Source organism: Amphiprion ocellaris, chromosome 22 (genome assembly GCF_022539595.1).
Source record: "Amphiprion ocellaris isolate individual 3 ecotype Okinawa chromosome 22, ASM2253959v1, whole genome shotgun sequence".
Classification (NCBI taxonomy): Eukaryota; Metazoa; Chordata; class Actinopteri; family Pomacentridae; genus Amphiprion; species Amphiprion ocellaris.
This window is the reverse complement of record NC_072787.1, coordinates 4,876,900-4,904,043: the sequence shown is the minus strand read 5'-3', so window position 1 is coordinate 4,904,043 and position 27,144 is coordinate 4,876,900. Positions and strand designations below refer to the sequence as shown.

The following is a 27,144-nucleotide window of genomic DNA, read 5'->3' as shown; positions in this document are numbered from 1 at the left end:
CTGTGTCAATCATTTGTTGAACTTAGATGTCATTTTGACCTTTTCTGTATCAAGAATCATCCAAATCCAGTATTTGCATTATTAACATTTTAATTCAGGGTTGCTAGTTTCAAAGACACGTCCAAAAAAAAGAACTATGTAATTTAGCAACGCATTATATTAAAATTAAAGACAGTGTTCAGTTGGTATGTTTGAAAAATGTTTTCAAATGAAGTGCCAGAGTCCCCTGGAGAGTGATTTAATTGGTGCACAGCAGGTCAGTTGAGCGTGAAACAAATGTGACACTGTACAGTTCAGTGTGTGTAAAGAATAAAATTTCCAATAATAAAAAATAAGCATTTTTGCTTGGTAGAAGAAATGTAGTTCTATCAGTGAGAATTAAAGCAACGCCACAGTGTAGAAATACCTCCTTGCAATATATATAGGCGCCATTCAATACACTCCTGTGTACTGAATGCTGTTTGTATATAAAACACCAAAAGAAAAGTATTTATGACTGATTTCAGAAGGATTAATATGGTGTTACTCAATTACAATTACAGTGGCATTAATATGATCATTACTTAAATTTTGCAGCTGTTAAAGGGAAGGCTGATTTGAAAAACTTTGTATTTTGCTGAGTGATTTGTGAATCCCCCGCTTATTTTTTCTAAACTGAACTCAGCAGTTGTAGTGGATTAAAAGTATAAAATAGCAGAAAAATGAAAATACTAAAAACTTCAAAGTGCAGTGACCTCAAAATCTGTCTGAAGCATAGTATTTATGTACATTTCTAGCATCGGTCAGTCAGTGTTTAGTTCTGTATTTTATTAGTTTCTGCCTTTTTTGATATACAATCCGAAAATACTACATCAGTCATATTTAGTTTTTATATTTTTGTGTTATTAGTCTTAATGTGCAAATAAATTAGTAACTACATTAATCAGATATATGTAGTGGCATAAAAAGTAAAGCATTTCTCTTGTAAAAAGGATGAACAAGAAGATAAAAGAACTATTAGTATAAAACAATGCTAATAGTTCTATTAATCCTGTTAGTAATTTTAAACTGTACTTAATTTTACTTAAGAATAGTGCCTGAGCAAACATATATGTCATACCAGTATACCACTGGTTTAAAATGCAGCTTTTCTAACAGAGACAAACTTATTTTCTGTATCAATTGAACCAAATGACATAATTTTATGTGTGTTTTTGAAATGCCTCAGAAATTATTAGACTCTTATAATCTTGCCAAATAAACCACTTATGCCTTCACATTACAGTTGCACAGAATACTGATTAATATTTCAATAAAACATAGTAAATTTGTGAAGCAATTTCAGTTGGAACAGGCTTTTTTTAAAGGTTCTTATTATGTTTTATATAGTATGCTGTCATATTTAGTACAATGACAGAGAGGAGTGTCAGTTTGCTCAATGTCTAATTACATTGTCTGTTTACGCTCTGTGAATCGAATCAATTCTGAGTGTTCACAAATATTTCAGATTGTAATAACAGGACACAAGCTATAATAAGAGCCTAGAGTGAGTCCTATTGTGATACAAAATTGCCCTTTATAATGGTTTAAAAAAGACATCATGGAACTCCTCGTGTTTATTGTTAATACTAATCCTGATACCTAACGCTCTGTGCACAGGGATTCATGATCAGTGTATTTAAAACCAGTTTAAAAGACCTCACGCTTGTCTGTCATTGACTTTATAAAATGGAAAATAAAAGTAAACTACTGCAAGTATTAGTTTATGAATTCCATCCGTTTTCTATTGTTTATTTCAATTATAACCACACAGACAGTATGAAATGCCATACAGCCTTTAGTGCTGCTTCAAAACCGCTGACACATTAGATAAATTAATATGCGATCTATAGAACAAAAACCCCAACGAGGCCACCCTGACAAAATAGTGGCATAAAAATCTGTGTATCAGCTTTGGTAATATTTCCGTGCTATTTATCTTGAATTCAATCTGGTAAAGATTTGTTTCAGTGTCATGCATTGTCGGAGGCACCAAATTAAATATTTACAACTATTGATGTCTCCCTGAGAGCCTGTGTTCAAAGTTTATATAGTGGGTCTTGTCAGACACCCGACAGTTCATCCATAACCTGAAATATTCAAGCCGCAGCTCCGGCTAAACAGAGTCCATCCTTTGTTTTTTTTAAAAGTTTAACTCAGACAGAGGAAAAAAGTTAGAACCATTGATTGTTGTGCTAATGCCTCAGTAACAACAGACTGCTGTTTCCTGGCATACTGGTGTCAATATGCTTTATTAATGGATACAGATATTTAATTTTCTTGTTTTTGTCTGATCACGAGCTACCAAAACACGTCCAGATTTTAAGAATGAAATCTTCAGTGCTGTAAATGCAAATAAAACCTCTAACTGTTTCTTCTAAAGTGCTGAAAATACACTATTTCCATCTGAGTTAGCAAAACACAGGCAGACTAATGCAACAATTGTCTTTTAAAACTGAAAATTAGAGCTCATGGACAGCACAAACTAAAACAAAGTTTCCTCAGCCCCAGTGTTGTGTGTGTGTGAGAAGTGTGGGACTCCAGGGACGCCCTGATGAATTCAGTCAAAGTCACTTGTTTGTCAAGGTCCCCTACAGTGGCCCTAATTTTAACCATGTGTTCAGCCCAGGTGTCAATGCACCATGCTGCGTGGAGAATTAAAATAGAGTTGATGTCGTTTGGGGAGAGGACTTCATCCTAGATATCTCACCTCCAGCAGCTGTTGGCTGACCCAACCATGAAGCATCGCCAAAATACCTCGGAGCAAACCATCTACCGCCGCTGGATTATCTCCCCTCCGTAATGTGCTTTGTGGAAATGACTGGTGAAAAGTGTTTAAAAGGGCAATGGGTGTTTTATTTTTTATTTCTGCCCCGTAGCAAAAACAGTGTGGAATTTATCTGTCAGTGACTCAGCAAAGGCATTTCAGCACTGAAGGCAGCAGATGTGTCTTTGAAAGTGTGCTGTAATTAGCGGGAATTCTCCCGTCATGTAACGACTGTTCGTGTCGCTCACAGGTCACCGCCGCTCAAAGGGGGGACGAGCATTTTTGTCAGATTTGTGCAGATAAAAAGGTGAGTGTCAAATGCAGCAATTCAAATCAGAAGTTAAGGACTTGTAAGTTGTCTTGGAGAGACAAAATCAAAGAAATCGAGAACTTGATAGGGTTACCTTTTGAGGTCAGGACTTGTCACGGTAGCAGGGATGAAAATGCCTCATTATATCTTCCACATTTAGTCCAAACATCCATATGTAATGACTTGTAATTGCCATTTATACTGAATTAAGTCATAATGCAATGTAAAGTTCCTTTTCTCATATGGTATATAACACAGAACTAGTGTTATAATATATTTCCGTGTTTCCCATTTGCTATACTTAGCCAAATACCCATAAGATGCATCCTTGGTTTTCAAACTAGCTTCAGGTAACTTTACCCATCTACTATTTTTAGTGGATGGAAATATATTTCTAGTCGTCGACTTCAAGCAAAATGAATCACGGAAGAGACAAGAAGGCACAGAAACACATTTAGACATGGTTCAAATTATGTTTTTTTGTATTTGTGGTGTGTTTTGAACACAGACGTTTCAATATATTAGGAAATACAACACACTTATTTACTTTTGTGCCGTGAGTATGAGGATTATTAGCTGGACAATTTATGCTCAGATGCAGAGAAATGATGTCATTAATGAGCTTGTTAGTACAGGAAACTTGCACACAAACAAAACTCCATTACTATTCATGTATAATCTAGCTAAAAGCTTCAAATCAGATTTAATCCAATGTTATTTTTTTCCTTTGGCTTTGTTTTTAGCGAACACCTTTTCCTAAGGGAAAGATATGACTCTTTACCTGTAAAATGACGTCACCCACTGGTTTCCTGAAAGCTTCTGGAGATCAGTGTTTGCTCCAGCTGTCGCCATTTTGTCAGAGCCTTACTTCTCCTTCTAACTCCCAGCCTATCCAGAAATGAGCAGAGGTCTCTAGGATATGAGCTGTCCTATGATGGTCACTTAAAGTGGTCACACCTTTATTTATGCGTCACTTTAAGCCTTTATACAATTTGAACAGATGATTTCTTTAAAATCTCAGCCCCCATTCTTTTATCATGAACTGGAATATTAGTTTTAGAGACCAACACTGTTTTAGTACCAGACCGTAAAGGTGTACTTCTGCTATAAAATTGGACATTTCAACATGGAGACCTATGGGGACTGACTCACTTTTGGGGTCAGCCACAAGTGGCCATTCAAGGAACTGTGCTCTTTAGTGTTGGTTTTATTTTTCAGCACCAAAGTTTGCTGACTGAATTACTCTCTATGTTGATCATTTTACTTGGTAACTTTGTTTTGAGTTTTAAAACTCTTGAGCTGCCAAAAACAAGAGCATTAAGTGTGAACCATAGCAAAGGTATGAGGCTGGAAACCAAGTAAGGAATAGAAAGTTCTTAAAATACGCCATAGAGCTGAGGGTTAGATGATACTCTCATTGGATTCTTCACTACAAGTAACAGTTGTCTCATACAAAACAACCATGTGACCCATTGTTTATATAAAAATATTGCTCATAGCAGTTTTAAGATTAAACTGGATTTTACTATATGTTCACAGACACCTTTTCTTACAGTAAATGCACAGATTTCCCATTTGTTCAGGTTGGCTAAGTGATTACACAATGTGTCCTTGTTGGCCAAAAAAAGTCCTGGATCCCGACATTGCTTAAGACTAAAAAAGAACTCTACCCATAGGCATCAACAGAGGCATCTCACATGTCGAACATTTTTCTTTTTAGCCTACATTCAGTGTCTCTACTTCAGATGCTCATTGACAAATGCTCTGTAAGACAGCCAGTGAAAGCAAACCCAAGCAGACTTACATTAGGTCGGGTTGAGAGGTATTGACCTTGGCCTAGCACTATTTTTCCCGCTATGGTTGTGATGTGTTTGTGTGTGATGATCAATGCACTTATTGAACCGCACACAGCACTTATTGATCAGTGTTTCTTTTTCCTACAGTGTGGGTGCTGAGTGGTCGGTGCTTTTTTCCATTGCCAGTTTTCTCCACACTGAGACCAGACATACAGTACGTCCATTAGTGAATACTAAGCTGCTCCTCAGCGAGAAGCTTTCACAGAGCTTGACTGAAATTGTTCGACAGTCATACTCTCTTTCTTTCCTTTTCCTTTAGAAATGGTTCTTTTGAAAAGGCAAAACATTTTCTTTTTTCCTTTGGCCTACATCTTTCCTTTTAAATCACGCTGGCATTAGCGGGGTAATCTCGCTGCTTGGCTAACTAATGAATACTTTCAAGGCTCCATTTTTCAAAGGTACAGATTCCTTTGGAGACCGGGACACCTGAGAGTTTCCACAGTGATGTTACCACGGTAATACGTCTCCTTCTGGTGATAAAGTGTTACATCCTGGATTTTAAATAGCAGCAACATATAGGTGTTATATCCATTTTTCTTGGGGGAAATGTCAGATCGTCAGTTCCTGCAGTGTTTGAAATCGTTGGTTATTATTAAAGTTAGGCAGAAGAAATGTTAAAATTGAAGAATGTTATTGATGTTTTTTTGTAAGTTGAAAATGTATTCTACAGGCATTGTGACAAACACACTTTACAATATAATCCAATGCAATCCAGTAACATGTATGTTGTACACAGCGTTTGTTGCAGCACTATTGTATGGTGCTTTATTAGTGATTTTGTGCCCCTCGCCAGGAAAAAAAAGTACCACATCTTTGTAGATCGGTAACAATAAACACATTCTTCATTACCTTGTGATTCACATGATATCAGTACAGTCTGTTATGTTGGTGCTGGGCTCCGTCATACCGTCAGAGTGAGAAAACACACAGGAGACAAAGGGACTGTGAAGTGAGACCGAGGCTTGTTGCAGTGGAAACACTGTGCCGGGGTACAGAGATAAGTCATATTGGCTCCAGCTTCATCATGCTTTTCCCCCAGTACTTTAAAATACTTGACTCTCCTGATGTGTCTGAGCAGGCGAGTATTTGAAATGTAAAGAGTGAAATCCCATCGTGGCTCTGCGTGGATGATGGATGTCAAATACGGCTCTGATGGCAGGGAGAGTCAGGAGTGAAGGGGAGGTGACACCAGCCTTCGTCACAGGGTTGGAACAGGTTTGATGTTGCAGCGACAGGTTTCTGCTGCTCCGTTCATAGATGCACCTGTAACCAGAAACTAGAGCCAGATCTAACTGGTAATTCTGTGGATAGAATTGCACCAGAGTTGGGAATAATCCTATTTATGATGTCTGCGCTTCGTAAAAGGACTTGGTAATGTTACAGCTGCACATACAAAGTGGAAAGGAAAACAAGAAATCACTGGGGCTAATTTTAAAATAAATATTAATGAAGACTGGAGAATTTGATAGTATTTGATAGTATTATTTCTCTGTCGAGGATCAGCAGAGTTATGTGACGATCGGTGTATGTTTACCTCCTTAAACAGTATTCATTTCTGACACTTTGGTGAATATTTGTGCAATACCTCTGACACTGAAATAGGAAATGCTCTTTGAAGATGTGTTTTACTTAGATTTTTTTGCACAAAGTTACTTTTTCAATGCTGAATACAATCTTTTTGATTTTTCCCCTTATTGTTATTGTCTGTCTGTCTGTCTGTCTGTCTGTCTGTCTGTCTGTCTGTCTGTCTGTCTGTCTGTCTGTCTGTCTGTCTGTTCACAACACTACTCAAAAACAGACAAATGGATTTGGTTGAAATTTTCAAGGAAGATCAGAAATGACACAAGGACCAAGTGATTAGATTTTGCCAGTGATGCAGCTTATAGTCTGGAGCCACGGATTTGTTAAAAATTTCTGTATCATTGCAAGATAGTGGCACGGTGTCACTGTAACTATGACAACAAGGGAACGCCACGTCAGCTGCCTGCTGATGATCACATGATTGTGATCCTACTACAAATCCACCACTGCAGACTTATCAGGACTTATCCATCAGAAATGATACAGGGAGCAACTGATTAAATTGTGGGGGTGTTTCCGAGTCCCATCAGTTCCCGCCGTCCACTACATATTTAGGTCACATGATTCGGTATCTGTACATAACGTACACATGCATAACACACACCTGTGCTCAGCACAAGGTCATTTTGTTCGTGGGTACGTCTATATTAAATGGTCACATTCTATAGTGCCGTGATTTCTGCCACAAATTTTTTCAAGATTTCAGCCATCAGAAATGACACAACGACTGAGCAGCTTTGGCTGCGCTCTCTGAGTATTGATCATTTTGGTAAATGCAGTCCCACTTCTTGAAATGCTAGAGAAAATTCACGTGCAAAAAAACTATAAATCTGATCTGTACACATACTATGTCAAAAGGAGAAAATTAGAATCATAATCACACCTAACTAATTATTTTACTGCAATCTGGACAAAACTACTCATAAGACAAGGACAACAAGCAGTATTTAAGATGCTCGTTCATGTTATACTATCTCGGTGAGCTTAAGTGAAAATAAAGTCATTTGAATTCTATATTGGTGCAAATATTAATCAGTCTCCTCTCATGCATCATTCATCCATAACTTCAAAAGTCTTTTGTGATCGATCATTTTTAAGAGCGAGTCAAATGTTAATGTCACCATGTTCAAATAATCATGGGAAAATCGTGTATGTTTAGCAGGTATAATGTTTACCATAATCAATACATCAGTTTAGCATTCAGTAATTAGCACTAAACACAGAGTAAAGCTGAGGCTAATGGTATCGGAAAATTTCAAATTTTGACCTTCTGGTGACTCGGCATGAAAAATTAAAGAATCATCAAAGTCATTTCAATTTGTCCCGAGGGGGAGATGAATATTCTACTTAACGGGCAATCTCAGCAAGTAATTCTGATCTTTCACTCATGAGCATCGCAAATATTAACCTTGTGGTGTTGCTAGAGGAAAACACTGGCAAACAGTAAAGTTAGTTAGATTCATCATCTTGGTTTGGATGTTTCAACACTTTAATCTGGATTAAACTGATCTAGATTTAGAAATCCTATGTTCTGCTATCCAGGATCAGATAATCCATCTATTTTTATGTCTGTTTTACAAAGCAACTTTACATTCAGTCATTAAGTTTCAGATACAAACACAGAACAACTCACATGGGGTCACTTTAAGTGTTGCTATTTAAAGAGACAGAATACAGCAGAAACAAACAATAACCACGTCCCTTTCTATTTTCACTTTCAATTAAACAGTCAGACCTTTTGTCTGACCCACAACAAAAAAATGTGAAAAAAACACATTATTCACAAATATAATGTGGATATTTTGAAATGTGTTTCATTCAGTTTTGTTTCATTTGTTTTTCATTTGTAGAGAAAACATTGTTTAGGATTGTTCCCATGTTTATATGGGGAAAAGCCTTTCTTTTTACTTTCCTATACTGAAATATGTAACAGGTAGTCTAATGTCTACATTATTTCTCTAACAGTTAGAGAAATTAAGTGCAAAATATATATAAATGTATATATACTGCATAACTGCATTTACTGCATAGGTGGTAGAGCGGGTCGTCCAATGATCGAAGGGTCGGCGGTTCGATTCCCGCTCTGTCCTAGTCATGTGCTGTTGTGTCCTTGGGCAAGACACTTTACCCACCTGGCCTCCAGTGCTGCTACTCACACTGGGGTATGAATGCATGTGAATGCTGGTGGTGGTCGGAGGGGCCGTAGGCGCAGATTGTCAGCCACGCTTCCGTCAGTCTGCTCCAGGGCAGCTGTGGCTACAAATGTAGTTTACCACCACCAGAGTGAGAATGTGTGAGTGAATGAATAATGGATTCATTGTAAAGCGCTATAAAAATCTAATCCAGTATTGTTATTATTATTATAACAGAAATGTTGTAATATTTGTCTAACTTCTCCTGAAATCCTTCCTGAACACAGCTTTCTGCAGGGATCATGATTTATTTTTTTTTGGACCTCATGAAAAACAACACAGAGAGAAGGTTTGATCAAAATGTGATCTAATCCATTTTCTGTTGTTTTTTTTTTCAGTCCAATAGCAGGAATCCAATCAATGACTTCGGACCAACTGAGCCCTGGAGACCATGTGCGCCTGTAGTGTAAATCTCTGCCAATCCATCCAATAGATTTTGAAATATTTCAATATTTTTTCATTATTTAAATTATGTATTCTATACCCTGCATTGTTGTGTTGATTGTATATTTAGTATTTAAACTGTGTATGTCCCCTAGTAGGGCATTTGTTACATCACTTGTCACCTGCATGTAAGATCAGTTTCACACTGAAAAAAAATAAAACAGCAGTGTTAGAAAGCTTTTCAGACCCATCCAGGAGTTTTGACTGATTCTACCTGATCGGACCTCTGCTCACTGTTCAGGTCATAATGATCAACATAACAATATGAATGTTAACGTTGCTTGTGAGGGAAATGTTAATCAAGCACATCCATATACACCCACGCAACCTTTGAAAGAGGGAAACCATCTGCATGAGTGAACAGTTCCTTTTCAAAGGCCCCAAGTCATTTATTCTGACTTTTTATTTATTTGTCACAACACATCAAAACCCTGGAGTGTGCTGTTTTAGTGTCAGTATGCTAGTTGAGACCACAACTCTTTTGTTTTCAGTTGTATTTTAAATACTTTGATTGTTACTCTCTGAGAAATCCATGTCATTAGATTGTATGTTTTAAAAATAGTACAACTCCCCCTACAAGGGTTTACACTGTACGGCTCCGTGAGAACAGACGGACTCTCATGACACACTTGAATCAGCTGTATCCTGGTGTCAAAGTCAAAAATAAAGCAAATGACTGAATATAGAATTGCAGAGATTTGAAGTAACAGACTGTTTGTTTTCTGTGTCATGCTCTTCCCTGCAGTGTGTATAGTATCAGCCTGAGTACACACTGGCTGTTTTCCACAGATGTAGTGTGTGCTGTGGACAAACAGTGTGTCACACCACAGTGTCAACAGCCTCGCTCTCTCTCTCTCTCTCTCTCTCTCTCTCTCTCTCTCCCTGTATATCTATATATCTACCTATATCCATCTATCTATCTCTCTCTCTCTCTCTCTCTCTCTCTCTCTCTCTCTCTATATATATATATATATATATATATATATATATATATATATATATATATATACACACATACATATTTAACCCTAGCTGATGCAGTGAGGAGCTTCTCATTTTTTCAACAGCCATGTTGGAAGACATATCCTGTGGTCATGGAAAGGATGTTAATGTGTCTCAGAAGGGTCAAATTATTGGCCTGCATCAAGCAAAGAAAACAGCTAAGGAGATTTCTGAAACTACTAAAATCAGGTTAAGAACCATCCAACAAATTATTAAAACCTGAAGGATAGTGGAGAACCATCATCTTTGAGGAACGAACGCGGTCGGTCATGTGGTTTGATGAGTCCAGATTTACCCTGTTCCAGAGTGATGGGGGCATCAGGGTAAGAAGAGAGGCAGATGAAGTGATGCCCTCATCATGGCTAGTAACTACCAGCCTGTGGGGGTTAGAGTTATGATCTGGGGTTGGTCAGGTTCAGCAACGTTATGTTCCCAAAGAATGAGGTCAGCTGACTACCTGAAGATACTGAATGACCAGGTCTTTCCATCAATGGAGTTTTTCTTCCCTGATGACATGGACATGTTCCAAGATGATGATACCAGGATTCATGGGGCTCACATTGAGAATGAGTGGATCAGGGAACATGAGATGGATTGTCCTCCACAGAGTCCAGACCTCAGCCCCACTGAGAATCTTTGGGATGTTCTGGAGAAGACTTTGTCCGACTCTCCCATCATCAATAACAAATCTTGGTGGAAAATTAATGCATCTCTGGACAGAACTAAATTATGTGACAGTGCAGAAGCTTATTGAAATGATGCCACAGCAAATGCGTGCTATACTCAAAGCTAAAGGCAGTCCAACAAAATATTAGACTGTTGGACTTTTTTTTGGCTGTGCAGTGTTTATATGTATATATACTAATAACCTGAACAAATGCAGGGTCAAATAAAAAGTCACAAAGCTCACATAGCAAGAACAGAGATCCACTTTTTTTTTTTTTTTTTTAAATTTCTAGTGCCTTTTTTCCCCAGTTTTGAACCTCTTGGTTGTTTTTGTGCCTAATAGGCGGTTTAATCTATTGAATTAAAGATGTAAGTGAAAAGCTATTTGGCACATTACCGTCAGTCAGGGTGGGTTTGTTTTGACAGTAATTGGTTCAACGGTTATTGTTCACATATCTTCAGGTAAAGGCATTTATATCAGTGTTTAGTGTTGTCTGTGATGCACTAATAAGACCAGAGACATCTGTCTCAGCAGAAATAGAATTGATTCGGCGCCATGCCTATGGCAAGACACCTGATGTACAAACACTTTCAGACATGTGAGAATCACAGCTTAAGCGTTTGAAAACCACACTGGGAAAAGAAATCCTTGCCAGGACTGGCTGTGTTTGTTTGTTTTTTTTTCTCTCTCTCCCTCTTTTTTGTAGATGGTGATTCAATCAATGAGATTCATAGTTTGACGTTTTTGTGCTGTATGTAAGGCCATCCTAGCTAAATAATTCCCTCCTTTACTGTCTCTGGTTACTGAGAAAAATGAGGCCATGCCTGACAGTTTCTGATATTTTCATTTGAAGCTTCTTCCACTTTAAAGTAAAGGAAATGGAGGTTAGAGAATTAGCATCACTCTAGCATTGTTCACCTTCAAAGAGGAGGGCTAATACCTGCTATCTTTGATGTTTCTGCAGGTACAGCATGTAGTGGGAGATGGGAGTAAAAAGGTGACGATCTGAGAGAGACAGTGATGCCTCATGCAGCCTGCTAACTACAAATGAGGGCCAAGATGGTCATCTGTGCCATCATTAGCCAACATTCCTGTATCTTCTCTTTATTGGGAGAACAAAAGAGCACCTCTGATGCTGTAAATACAGTTTGCTCCACTGTTGGCATCCCTGCAGCTTTAATAAGGATGGGATAATCAGCCGTATTGTTGTCCAGCCCAACTAATGGGAATATCTCTGCAAAGGCTCTGGCAGCAAATCAAACGGAACCAGTTTATTGGATGGTAAAGACACAAACATGGCTAAAAGTGCTTCAGCTTGGCGACTGGACCGCTGGGCAACCTCCAGGGTTTGGATAGCACAGTGTGTTATTTGGCAGCTCTGCTCTTACAACCAGGGAGAGTAAATGAAAATCTCCCGCTCTGCTTCTCATCCACTGGAATTAAAGTGCCCTTGAGCAAGTAACATCTACTCCGCCTTTGGGGATGTGCTCCGCGTGAAGCAAGACTGACGACACTGGGCAGCTTGAAACAAATGTCGGACAGTGTTGAGAAAGATGAGGAAAATCATTCCATGTATGCAATGTTAAAAATACAACTGAGAAGCTTTGATTACAGACACAGTGGGGAAGCACTGAGATGAGTGACATCATTATCTTTGAACTTTTAGGTTCACAGAAAATGTCTTATGTTCTCTCATTATCATTTTTTTACCGCTCCCTGAAACTCGTGTCCAACCAGCTGAGAATCTGCTGATGAGCAAATGCATTCGGTAACCTACATTGTTGCCTGGGAAGAGCTTCATTAAGGAGCAGTAGAAAACACCTTCTTTTCTTTTTTTTCTCCCTTTTGCTTTTGTGTGTCCCCGAGGACACAAACAGGTGTGAGTGAAATCATTATGTATGGCAAGTTTCCACTAAAGTTTTGCACATGGCTCTGGTTTGCTTCAGCTGTAGTGAAGATATAAATAAATCTGAGCTTACCCCACTGACAGTCATCATTCCCTGTTTTTTAGAGCAGTGTAGAAAATTAAATCAGGTAGAAGGAGCATAGGAAAAAATATACATCCTGACCACATAATCAAGCACTTCCAGACTATTAAACAATGATGGATTTAGCCGTGTTTGTAGTTATTCACTCACATTTTCCCAATATGTGTCTGTCTAGATTAAATCCAGGTTGAGAAATATGGTTGACATTTTATATCTGCCAATTTCCCAACTCTTAAAACCCACATGCACAGGAGTCCAAAGACCTTTAAACTAATATTAGCTGTATTTCCACTCTGTTTGTCCACCATCTGTGTGTCTTATGTCAAAGCAATACCAGGCATTGATGCCACGTCTCTGGATAATAACTTCGGTGATCCCATATGTTTAATAATGAATAAGCAGTGTGATCGTTACCCAAGCCAATTGGTCACCATAGCAACACCAGTCCAGGCAGGTTTCATAAATCCCTGTGCCACGTACAAGACCATCTCTCCAGTCAGGAGTGACCCAGCAGGTGACTGGAAATAGCTGTAAGTCTCAGCATGTCGGTCCAGTAACTAAAGAAACTGAAGTTTTAAATCAGTTGTATGGACACTGCTGACTTTCATGTTGTACTTCTGAGAGTTATTTGCTTTATCTGGTGTTTGTTACTATTTGGGCTTGTATTGTTGCTTGTTTTATCAATGAAATTTACTCTCCTGTTCCATGGCAGGTAGATGGATAAGATTAAGAACTCTGAGCAACTGTGCCTTTAAACCATTTGGTAAAGTCTGATCAATCAATGTCTCAGTGTCTTGACTAAATGGAAAATGCTACCATTCCAACATGATAAACCAAGATGACACATGATGTGTTGTATTTTTTCCTTGCATGCAGTTATTGTGGTTCTCCACCATATAATGTCTCTATCAGAGTTAAACTTGTCTCCTTTAAAGCTAGAGTGCAAGAGTTTTACATATAAATGAATGTCTGGTACATTTAAACCCTTAGCAAATGAGCTCACACAGTGCTTATTAAGCCTCTAAATGCAGGTAAATCCCTCTGTAGTTTATTTTGCAGAAATGTAAGACTCCCTCTTGTGAAAATCCAGTATTGTCCACATTACCAAATGGTGTGTTTTTAATATGCTGAAAGACCCAGTATGATCAAAATGAGCAGTCAGTGCCCAGACTGAGCATGTTCTCCGATGACAGTGTGAAAAACATAAAGTCAGACTTCCAGGGTTTCATATGTAACAAAGGAATGGTTTGGGTTCATGTTAAGCTGCACAGCTTGTCATTATGTGGCTTTAGAGTAGGTTTACAGCGTTTGAGCAGAGTAGAAGGTGAGCTGATTGGTGAGTTAGTAGCGCTACATGGAGAGAGAACCAGGGGCTTCAAATATCTAGAGGTAGCAACATGCAGAGTTACATCTGAGCAATGTTTCCTCTAATTTTTCCTGAGTGTGAGCAAACACACAAACTCCCTGAGCGTCCCTTGGACCACTGTGAGCAACATCAGACGTGTGCACTGTGGTCACACCAGCATCACATCCATTCAAGTTACATGGTTCATTAAAAGAATCAAATTACAGCATTTACATTTCTGTTAAAACACTTTGTCAACAGGAGCCAGTTGAAGGCTGCAGTGATTTTAGTGACACTACAATGTATAAGAGTGAAGTTATTGAATATTTGTGTCTCTTTACTATTGCAGTGGTTTTGCAAATTGCAGACGGACCCTGTTCACTCCACAGACACTAATGTTATTCCTGTAGCTTGAAAGACAGCTACTTTTGATAAAACTGGGCTTGTAGCACATTGTCTGCCTTGCAACAATGAGAAAGAGGCACCGTTTATGTTTTGACAACCTATATCTAATGAGTTATTGATGCTGGAAGTCCCAATCTGTGAATATCTTTCCAACTTTACTGAACTTGGGGCCACTACCACCTAAGGAGTGATATATTTAATTTTGAAAAAAGCATTTAGCCATACTTAAAGCTTTAAGTGCTTTATTAACACGGAACTAAAAATTTTGTATTGTTTTATTATCACAGGTTCTGTCTGAAAAGAGGTGGCATCATTTTAAACAGTGAAATCAAACTAACAAAATGTAATGACCAACCAGTGAGCAATACTGGATTCTGCAAAAACATAAACAACTTTTTTAAAAATCTAAATCTTATCTTAACACAGTTAATGTATTAACTTATTTTTGTGTGTATGCATGTATTTATTGATTTATTTAGTACTGTTAACATATCAGAGTTCTGAGTGAATTTTTCTTAAGATAGGCAAAGGCCATTTATTGATTACATATAGGCTGTTAAATGTTTATTAAAAACTAAAAAGCATTAAAAAAAAACAACTTAGGCATTTATTGAGTCACTAAAATACTGCAGAGTACAGACCACATCAGCATGATTATAAGCATCCTCTGGTAAATTAACAACCAGATACTGATGTCTCTCACCATATGGACTTCAGGAGATGATTAGATGATGATAAACTGTGACCTACTGGTTGGGTTCTCTCTGTTCTCATGTTTCTTACATGTTTGTCCCCTGACAGCCGGGTCCTAATGTTTTTTGAGCAACACACCATACTATGACGTTTTTACAATGATGGTTCTACTATGGAACCAGTTTGACATGTTCAGGTGTTCTTTGTGTGAAAACTCAGAGATTTCAGGGATCAGAAGGTGGTTTTCAACTTTCTTTGTTAACTTTCTGCTTCAACTTTAAACTAAATTTCCTTCACTAAGCCAGCCCTCTGGACTTCCAGTAAGCTGTGTTCCTATTGGCTGTCCAGGTGGCTGCTTGGTGTTATCAGGAACACCTGAGCAGCTTGGTGTTATCAGGAACACCTGAGCAGCTCAGTGTCTTCCTGCTTTATTTAGCTGCAGACAAACATTTCCTCTGCTTCTGTTCACCAGTGAACCGGGTTTGGCTCCATTGCTTCAGTTTGTTCTTTAGGCGTTGGCTTGCAGCTTCCAGCAGTAAAATCGTCTTTAATGTGTTTCTTGGTGTGTTTTAGGGCTTTGTACTGGATAGTTGTCTTGGTAAATGTGGTTCTTTAGCCACAGTTAGCACATGGTGCTAATGTGTGCAGTGATTAGTGGATTTGTTGCAGCTGAGTTGTGTCTTTATCTTGGCTGTAGTGAGTCTTTAGAGGTTTTTGGTCAGACACATTCTGTATTCTTGTTTGAGAACCAGCGTTGGTTGTCCAGAAGGTAAGAGTTCCTGTCCTGATTCTCTGTTCTCAGAGGTTCTCTGGTAGGCTGCAGGAGACTTTAGCGTTTGGGTTGTGCTAGTTTGGTTTTTGTATGGTTTCATTTGGACGACTATCTTGAGGCCCCTCCATGTGGTTTAGTGAGGTTTTCTGGAACAGTTCTACAAAGCAACCTGCAGCAGAAGAGACTTTGAGAGTTTTTAGGAAGTTCTGGAGACCAGACTTTAGAGCAGCAGAAACATTTGTCAGCAGTTTGAGCAGGAGAAGGTGAGCTTCAGAGTAGAAATGAGATGGAAACCTTCTTGACCGTGTGGTGAGGTCCTGTACCAAGAGTTTGAGCAGGTTGTGAAGAGTCTGTAGTTCTTTGGTCTGAAAGCACAAGAAGAGTCGACTCATTAAAGGAGAAAACAGGAGATATTGTTGGTTCTTCTGTCGCTCTGCAGTTTCCTTAGACTGAATATCAAGTTTATATTTTAAATGATTTCCCATGTGAGCCCAAGAAGACTTCAATAAACTCCCTCCATCCCCTGGACACAACATATTTTATTACCATGTTAAATCTTTTTTAAAAATGTTTTTGCGTTTCAATCCTAGTTTTAGCATAGTTTTTTTCTCTTTGCTTGTTTAGTTTTGTCATCTGTGTAAAAGGTGCTAAACAAATAAAGTTGAATTGATAAACTGAATAATTGACTAACTCATGATTGTGACAACAGAAGTATTTTCATTGTGATTTAAGGGTTTATTTCATTTTTAAGGTTGGGGTTAAAATCTTGACAGAAAGAGATTAAGAAATAAACTACATAACAAAAAGCAATTAAATCAAAGGAAAAAAATGTATACAATAAAACCTTTAAAAAAGTTTATTATTAAAAAGATTTAAGAAATTTAACATGTAATTTTCTAATTAAACATTTAATTTTTTAATTAAATGTTTTGTCTTTTTAAAGGTTTAATAATCTAATTAAATGTTTTGCATTTTTTAAAATGTTTAATATTCTTCTTGTTTAATTGTATTTTTTAAATGTTTAATTATGGAAAATATTTTATCTGTAATTTTTAATATTTGTATTTTAAAAAATTTTGTTTAATTTCATAATGACATGTATTGTATCTTGTTGAATTATCTAATTCAATATTTTGTCTGTTTGAGTTAAACATTAAATACAATTAAATTATATTAAACAGACAAAATATTGAATTAGATAATTCAACAAGATACAATACATGTCATTATGAAATTAAACAAAATTTTTAAAATACAAATATTAAAAATTACAGATAAAATATTTTCCATAATTAAACATTTAAAAAATACAATTAAACAAGAAGAATATTAAACATTTTTAAAAATGCAAAACATTTAATTAGATTATTAAACCTTTAAAAAGACAAAACATTTAATTAAAAAATTAAATGTTTAATTAGAAAATTACATCTTAAAGACAATAAAACTTCAAATAGGAATTAAACAGAAAATACAATGAAGCATTTAAAAGAAATTAAACATTAAAAGGTGGTAAAACATTTAAAGAGGAAAAACCTTAAAGATTTAATCGAAACATTAAATATTGGGAAAGAAAAAGAAACTCAAACAAGCCGATAAAACATTTGAAAAAACAATTAAACATTAAAAAGACAAAACATTTGGAAATCAAATCAGACATTAGAAAAGAATAAAAGGTTAGAAAAGAGCAAACCTAAATGTTTAAGAAGAATCAAACTAAAGACAAAACATTTGAAAAGACACCAGTTAGACTTTAGAAGATCAAATTAAACAGAAGAGACAATAAAACGATCAAAAGGAGCAAATACAGATAAAAGTCTTAAAGCGTTTTCTAGTCTGAAACGAAAACATCAAGTTGTTTCTTCAAACATTTCCTCTTTCTATGTTCTTGGTTTGATTGGGGACAGATTTACTAAGAACTCATTTCAGAAAACTGCTTTCCAGATAAAGTCTACTAGTAGTTGAAGGCATTGATTAAACTAATGTTACCTTCTGATCTCCACAAACTTTACTGTTCAGTGAAGAGAATCAAAGTTTGTTAAGGATTTCTGAAAAACCCACAGGTGAAGGTCTGAGAAGAACTCAGATGGATCATCTAAATGTGAAATCAAGACTCATGGTCACAAGTTTTAAGGCTTCTGTTAACCATAAAGTTCAAACTAACAGAAGTACTGAGAAACTTTTAAAACTTCAGTCCTCAGACTGTCTGAAGGTTCAAACTAACAGAGAAGTACTGAGAAACTTTGAAGATTTCAGTCCTCAGACTGTCTGAAGGTTCAAACTAACAGAGAAGTACTGAGAAACTTTGAAGATTTCAGTCCTCAGGCTGTCTGAAGGTTCAAACTAACAGAGAACTACTCAAGAACTTCGAGGTTTTCAGTCCTCGGACTGTCTGAAAGGTTCAAACTAACAGAGAACTACTGTGGGACTTAGAAAATTTCAGCCCTCAGACTGTGCTGAAAGCTCAGGTCCTGAGGACTCGGGAGGCTGGAGGCTTTGGAAAGTCTTGGAAATGAGGGTTCCACCCTCCAGCACAAAGGCTGAAGTCCAACCTCCTGAGAAAAACGGTCGAGTCGAGACTCGAGTTAAAAAAAAACTCGAAAACGACAAAAAATAGATGATAAATGCGCAAAAAAAAGAAGAATTAGTATCTGAGCGAGTAGCTCAGGGGGATAAGAAGAGAGACTACCAAGCGGAGGGTCGCAGGTTCAAGACCCACCAGTGGCAGTTTTCTTTCTTTGTCTTTGTCAGGATTTTGATAAAACTTAAGAAGGGTCTGGTCTTGAACCAGCGACCTGCAGCTCCATAGGCAAATCCTTAACTCACTGAGCTACAGATCAGATACAAAGAAATAAATTCGTCGTCCCTTTGGCATCGTAGTTCCTGAAGTGACCACATGGGTGGAGCCAAGGCGGAGTCTGGGTGGAGTCAGGGCGGAGAGTAGGCGGGGAGGTGGGTGGCGGCCTCCCCCCTCTACTCCCCCACCTCCCCCCACCACCCACCACACCTTCCCCCGCCCCACGAGTTCTTCGAGTCTCCACGAGTTCTTCGAGTCTCCACAGGTTTTCCCGAGTTTCTGGAGTTTCCACCAGGTCGGAGGCAGAACAAGTTGTCATGAAGAGGTGTTGAAGTCGGCCAGGATGGACTGACTTTTTACAGCGACTAGAAGGAAGACCACTAGAAGAGCAGGTCTTTAACCACCATCCATAAAATCCATGGAGTCGCTCCAGAGAAATGAAGGGAGGTCAACTTTTATCAACCTCCATCCAGATGTTCAACTTGATATCTTTACTTTGACATTTTTAGCACCACAAACCTTTAGTATCACACTTTATTATCATTTATTAGGACTTTAATGGAATCCACCAGCAGATTTAGTTTTTGTTGACAAACTTTATTCTTGTCGTCGTGGGACTGCAGTATTTAAAACTGTTCCTTCTATTTGACCTCATGTTTATTAGTTTTAGTGGAGAAAGTTATTTTAATTGTCGATTAGTCTCTTAAAAACCAAATAATAAATTGGATTAGTCAAGAGGTTTAAATTTCTTACTTTGTCATATTTTAAATATGACAAAAAATATAAAAATAAAGCATCTTGAGACAATTTGACCTGTAATTGGCGTTATATAAATAAAATTGAATTCAAATTGTATGTATCTTGTAATGTTGGAGTAATTCAGCCATATATGTTGGAAAACACATTTTCTTTGTCCATTAATCTGTTGATTGTTTTCTCCAGTAATTCATTTCTTGTTTTGGTTTATAAAATGTCAAACCCAAATATATTCAGTTTACTGTCATAAAAACCAAAAAGATTTACATTCATGATGCAGGAATCAGGCAGTTTTTCACTTTTTATCTTAGTTTAGTCAGAAAGATAGTTGATAATGTGTGAATTGTTGCAGCTTGTGAGCCGTAGAAGGTTTTAATCTTTGGGGCCGAGTGTCAGAAAACATTTAGAAACCAACATCAACAAAACACTCAACAAAGATTTGAACATCATTAAAGGGAAATCCAACTTTTGCATGACAATGTCTAATTAAAGGACATTTATTTCCAACGTAAATGTGTGATATTCATCCTCTGGAGCTTTCTCTTCACATCGTCTTCCACCTGGACTGGTTTGGTCAGGAGCATGTGCAACAAACATTTGAAAAACTGCACTTTAACATCAATGAATGACACTGAAGTTTAATCTCTACATAAATGAGACTGAGTCTGGATGTGCTGCTCTGTCATTAACTCCTAAGTTTAGGGAAAGTTCAAACAAAAGAGGACAGTTCAGATCAGACTTGAGAATGAGCTTATTTTGAACAAACATCTCAGACTTTCTGAGCTTCAGCACCTCTAGCAAGATATTTTAACAACAAGCAACTCAAGAGATCCAGAAGTTGGAGAGAGTTAGCTTTAGCTGAGCCAAAGAACATGTGGGACGCTAACCTAGCAAACATTTCAGACTTTTCTCTGTGAATTCTGAGAAATAATTTCCTATTTAATGACAGAGCTACACATCTTAACTCAGTCTCATTAAAACAGACTCTAATTCAGTGTCATCCATCCATATTAAAGTGCAGTTACCCAAAATGTTTGTTGCATGAGCTCCAACAAAACCTGTCCAGGTAGAAGGCCACTTTGACAAACAGGAAGTGGAAGATTCCAAGCAGATTTATAGAAGGGGGAACCGGACTGTACTAAGTGTGGTGGAGTATAGAGGGGTGTTTTGTGGGTTTTTAAGGCTGATAATGATTATTAGTGAGACATTTGGAGTAGATATTCATTTGCAGTAAATGAAAGTATTTAAAATCTTGGAGTTAAACTTAGAAGAACACAAACTCTAACAGAAAACTTTGTTGATACGTTTTTGTTTTGTTTACAGATGTTAAGTTAAAGGAGTTTTATTCGTGACGTATAACCAATCAAATCACTCCAGAAGACAGAGCGACCACAGGTAGATAAAGGTTCAGAGCCAAAGTAGCACCATTTTTAAATGTATTTATTACCGTAAATCAGTAAAAAATAAAATACTGATAATCAGTAAATCAGTCAGCCCACAATTACTAGAATTCTACAATGTATGTCTCTTTCCTTTGACTTGTTATTTGTACAATATCCAATGTATATGATGGTGTTTTTTCATACCAAAGGCTATACTATGATGTTTTCTAAGAGACATACGATGCTACTCTGGTTGTTCTGGCTCTGGGCTGCTGCACTCCTCCTCTGTTGTTTTCTGGATTGTACTCAGCTGCATGCCTTCGTCCATCCGGCCTCCGTTGACTCGTCCCGCCTGCCGTCTCTGGAGCTGAAGCTGGATTGGAACAGACCAAAGTACAGTCCAATCACGATGCCAGCTGCCTCTCAAAAGGCTCCTTCATCTGGCAGGTGGCAGCACTTCTTCTGAGGGGAAGCTGAGCTGGCCCAGCAGAACTTTGGAGATGTGTTCCAGTGGTTGGTGGATGTGTGGGGAGATAGAGAGGGACCTTTGAATTGTTCAGAAAGGAAAACAGGGAACCCATTGGTAGTTTTAGTTTAGGATGCTACTGCGGTGTGTTTTTGGGTTTTAAGAGGTGAACAGGAAGAGTTTTTTTTCGTATTGATTATCTTTTACTTTGTTCCTGGTTGGAATGCCCATCAATGTCAACATGAAGTTCACTTTTAGTTCTGTTTATTTATTTTTATTTTACTAACACCCATTTGTTTTTAACCCCCTCACATGTTGTGTTGTTGTAAACTTACTCTTTCAAATAAATACTCGTCTAACCCTCTGGAAACCAGCGTTTGGACTGTTTTTGTGTTGCTCCTCACCTACTGACAGCTGTGGACTAAAGGCTATACTGTGACGTTTTTAGAGCGACATGCTATACTATGATGTTTGTTGGGCGACACGCTATACTATAGGCTTTTTTAATTGACATATTACTGTGACTTTTTTTTGTTTTTGTTTTTTTAGCAACATATAAGAATTCGAACAGTTTTAAAAGTTACTATACTTTTACTTGTGCAATGAAATTATTATTCTATGGCATTTTTTAGATGACATATTATACTCTGATGTTTTCTTGAATTACATACTATTTTGACAATATACTGCACTATGACATTTTTTGAACCACATATCATACATGACAATTTTAGGCAACATCCTATCATTTTGCGCTTTTTGAACCACATAATAATCTATGTTTTGTTTTTTTTTCTTGTCAACATGCTGTACTATGAACTACAGGCCATACTATGTTATTCTTGAGTAAAGCATACTATACTTTGACATTTTCTGAACTACATCCTATACTATGGCGTTATACACAGAGTGCTTTGGTTACATGTTGATTTATAATCTAGATTTTTTTCTGTTTTGTTTTTTGACGGGATTACCACAGACCTGACTGTGAACACCATCGACACCCACCTCAGGGAGACGCTGTCTAAGATCTCAAGGCTGCTTGGTCGTGGTCTTTCTGGCACGTACTCTTCCAAGATGAGCCGGGAAGTTTAACACTGATGGAATGACACCAGGTCTAAGCCGACAAACTTCCAATTCCTCCTCAACCCATAGTCTCTGGGAAACCTACATGGAGTAAGAAAAGTAGACAGAGAAGTAATTAAGTCTGTACACAACATATTAAAAAGAAATCATGCTAATAAATTATGTACAAAGAACTGAATTCGCCAATTTACTGGAGACCAGAGCTATTTAATTTGATAAGTAAAACCTTGTTTAGTAACATTTCAATTATTTGAGAGCAGTCCTAAAGAACTGCCTGTAATCCCAATCATAAAATGGGTTTGGAGGAAGAACATAGATGGTAATCTGGATATACATGAGTTAGGCTTTATAACTACTATTGGTAGTATTGGTGGTAGTAATAGCAATGTGACTACTACTACTAGTAGTAGTAGTACACTCTACTGCTGCTGATACTGGCACTGCTACTACAACTTGTAATACTATTACAAATGCTGATACTACTTCTACGACTCTAACAGCTGTTTATACTACTACTACTGCTTGTACTTTTAGTATTACTACTACTGCTTGTACAACTATACTACAGCTACTATTAATCGTCTGGTATTTGCTTGTCAAGCTGCTAGCTCGCCTTAGCGTTTTGCTAGTGGCTAACTAGTTAGCTCTCATAGACTGGAAGCTCTCAACAAGATTTCATAATGAAAAAAGAGCCAAAAACTATTCTTACCTATGAAAAGTCATTCCAGGTTTCCTTGTCTCAATCGTACGACGCAGTGTGTAACTGTATGCAGCACAGTGAGCCGGCATACTTGTTTCCGTTTTCACGCCGTCTACATCAACGGAATGCACTGAAACTTTTCCCCCACTAGCTTAGCCTCGCTGTAGCACGCAGCTCAAAGGGGCGTGTCCTATCTACTCATTCATATCTACGAGAACAACGGTGGCTGCACATAAGGACGCCTGACGTTGATTAGCTGCGTAAATACCATTATATACAGTCTATGGTAAATACGTATGTGAATCGCATCATTGGCTGCAGCAGCCAGTCACCGGTAACTCACTGACTCACATCGAAAAATAGCATAGAATGAATTGTTACGTGTTTATTTTATTTACAATTTAGGTTGGATTTTTTTTTGTGCGCAGCGCAGATTTTCTGTGCGTGAGACCGTGTCAGCAGTGCGCAATTGCGCACGCGCGCAGTTTAGAGGGAACAGTTCATCTGAGTCATTTCTAGGCACAGGAAGAGGTTATTTTCATGGCAAGAAAACTTCTAAATGTGGAACTTCAATGCGCAAAGTTGAGATTTTGGAGTGTAATTAACCAACAGAAAGGAAAATTAAATCTGGAATGCGCTGCAGCATTCCTGCGATGGTGCACTGGGAGCGATTGCATCAACCAGCAATGGCTGGTTTGGCAGAGCTTAGTAGGGGAACAAGTATAGCAAACGACATGAAGTAGGCTGCAGCAGCTACGAGTATAACAGTGTCTGTGGTGGAAAAAAGGAAGTGTCCATGAAAAGTTTCTGATGTGTAAGAAACTTGGCTTTCAGAGGAAGAAACAAGCAAACAAAAAAAAAACAAACAAGGGTTCAAGGATTTCAAGCATCCAGGAGCAGAAATAAAAAAGTGTATTTGAACTGTGGGAAGGAAAGATTCAATAGAATGAATGACACTGAAAAGACACTGAGAACATGAATAAAGAACATGTACAAGGTACATGTTGGACCAGACAAAGAGCACACACAGAAACTCCAGCTATCTCCTGCTCTGTCACTCGTCATATAACAATAGAGTATTGACAGTAGCACTGAGCCAAGGTGGGGAATGTTATCCTGTACATCATATGTTAATGTACACATCAGCTATGCTGAGAAAATGATTCTGTAAGTTTGGACAGACTGTTTACCCTTGCATGATGATGAGGTCTTATAAAAAACAGAATGTTGAACAATTTACTGAGATAAGACTCTCAATGTGCTGTAATGATGTAAAACCATCCAGAAAATTTCACCTGCTGCGCCTAAAACAACCTTGAACACAGATAGCAAACAGCATTTGAAATAAAAACACATGTATCCTCTCTGGAAACTGCAGAGAAAAGGAATGACTGCTTAGCACCGCAGATTACAAAAAGAAAACAGACTGACCGTTCATATTACCACTTGAAAGAATTTTAAGACTGTGAGAAATTATAGGAGCATTTGCATATGACCTTGTGGAGTGTTTTGGTATGAGACAGAAAGGTGCTTCTCCATGCAGGCATCTAATCAGACAGCTTGATTAAACCCGTGCAGACCCCCTGTTGCATGAGGGCGTTGCAGCTCACATGTGTGAGCGTACACTCATTTAAGAATCACTTATCATAGTAAATGAGTGTCAGTCAAGGTCTGAGATGCACTGCAAAGGTATCTGTCACAGTGTCTTCTCATTAATCCTTGCACAAAGCACGTTTCCACTGTGTCTTAGTGGACGTCAGAGCTGCTGTTGTTTTCACCGCCACATTTTTCTGTATTTTTGTGTGAGAAAAGTAATTGTCGACACATATTAGTAGCTGTGTGTATAATATGAAGAATTAACTAGTGGGTTAAAAGTGCTCAGTGTGTCACTAACAGCATCACACAGGATCAGCCCACAGCGTGTACAGTTTCTGCTAATTATCTTCCCTTTCTGGCTTCACTCGTGCTCCCACTCCCCGTCACCGTCTCTCAGCTCCACCACTCGTCCTCACATTCCAGCTCTTTGTCTGCTCTGTCTTTCTGTTACACTCATGTTTTCCATCTTTGGTAATTTGGCCCAAGTTCATCTTGTCACCTAACGGATTTCACAGCAAAGTGAAAAATGACATTTTGGGTCGGGGACTTCAAGGATGGTCAAGTTAATGAATGGCCACCAGATGGCCCTTATTAGGCTAATGTGTTCCCCCTCTCTGCAGCCCCAGTTCTCGCCTGGGGACCGAACTCGCTGGCAGCCTGTGTGTGTGCATGTGTGTGAGTGTGTGTGAGTTAAATCAGGTTAACCTGAGAAGATGGAGGGATGCAGCATCTCCACTCAGCCGCTCTGTGTTTTTGATGGGGTCAACTGTCCACTGCTGTCCCGGTCACTCCAGCACCCAGCTGACCCTCGGCCCTCCCCATCTGACAGCCTGACACCAGCCGCTGCTGCACTCCGCTCTGAGGTTTACATGCAAAAAAGTAGGATTCAGAGAGAACGGGTAGCGAGGGCCTTTCCCCTCCAATCTGACAGGGTGTTAATTGCCTCATTTATAATCCCTGCTCATCAAAATGAATAATTGTTGTATTGCATACATCTACCACAAAGACCTTTGTTAAACTCCAGAATTATGCTAAACATGGTAATTAATTGAGTTTAATTTATTAGATCGTCGTCGGTGTACGCTGCCGTTGGGTCTTTGTGTTTCCGTAAGTGAGTGTTGTAGCTACGAGGGATGAGCACAGAGCTGTCAGATCTGTTTCAAATGAGGGCTGCTGTTAGCTGCTCAACAAGTTACCGGAGGCCTAAACATCTCGTCTCAGTAGCTGCTGTGATTCATTATAGAAAAATCCTCTCACATAAACCACGTCTCTGGTTTTGTGAGTGGAATGAATCCAGGAAAAATCTCTTTAACTGAACACGTTATTTAGCTTTTTGTAACATGTTCTCCTCCCATTATAAAGAGGTTTTGTAGGACTGTATCTATATCTGTCTTTATCACAGTAATTTCAAACTAAGATTCAATGACATAGAGATTTATAGCACACATTAAGATGCATGATATTTTAGACTTAATGCAGCTGTGATCAATATTTTTATGATATATCAAATGACAATGTGGAAAAAAGTAAAAGGAATCATGCAAAGTGATGAACCTACAGAGAATCATCATCTGAATGTGCAGTTAGCCTCGGCTTTAAGGAGCTTTATAATGAGTTTCAGCTCATTGTTCAGCCTTCCAGCCTGCAGCTTTACTCATTTGGTTCACTCTCACTGCCCTCACAGTGTTGCACCTGTTTTCAAATCCACAGTACATACACACTGTTCAGTCCCTGAACTGTGAAGTCTATCAATGATTTTTAAAGTTAGCTTAAAATGTTAAATCACCACTGTCCCTGAGTGGATCAGTAGCTCATTAAAAACGCATAAATAATAGACTGCCGAGCTATTAGTCTCATGCACAGCGCTCATATGGGTCTGTTTTGTACTCAGCTGAACATGGCAGCTTGAACTGAAAACACTGAATGGGTGCTGAGCGTCGGGTCGTGTGAATGATGACGCACTCCCCGACCATTGTGCTTAAGTGGATTTGAACGGTGATGCAACTGCTCAGCAAAAAAAAAAAAAAAAAAAAGCTGCACATCCAGTGACTAAAGTCTTTGAACTGAGCTGAACAAAGTGATTCAAATCAAAAAAAGGCATTCATCATTTCTACTTGGAGTGTGCATTAGGTTGAAATACCAACTGAGGTCACTGCAGGCCAGAATCACTTCACAGCAGGTCTGTGGACATCACTTTTAGTTCATCCTCCTGCTGTTGGCAGGTGAATCCTGCAGCCAATCACAGACCATCTGATTGTATAACTGAAGAGGATTCTTGGCCATTTTCTGCCCCCTGCTTTAAACTACAACATTTACACTGA

General features: G+C 38.2%; 1 long non-coding RNA gene across 1 annotated transcript; it reads right to left on the bottom strand.

Moving 5' to 3' along the window:
• Positions 1–19,357: 19,357 nt before the first annotated feature.
• On the bottom strand, positions 19,358–23,465 carry LOC129347993 (uncharacterized). Its single transcript, XR_008600376.1, has 3 exons — positions 23,237–23,465; positions 22,450–22,608; positions 19,358–21,520 (listed from the first exon to the last, which is right to left on the bottom strand). It is a non-coding gene; the product is annotated as an uncharacterized LOC129347993 (long non-coding RNA).
• Positions 23,466–27,144: the final 3,679 nt, after the last annotated feature.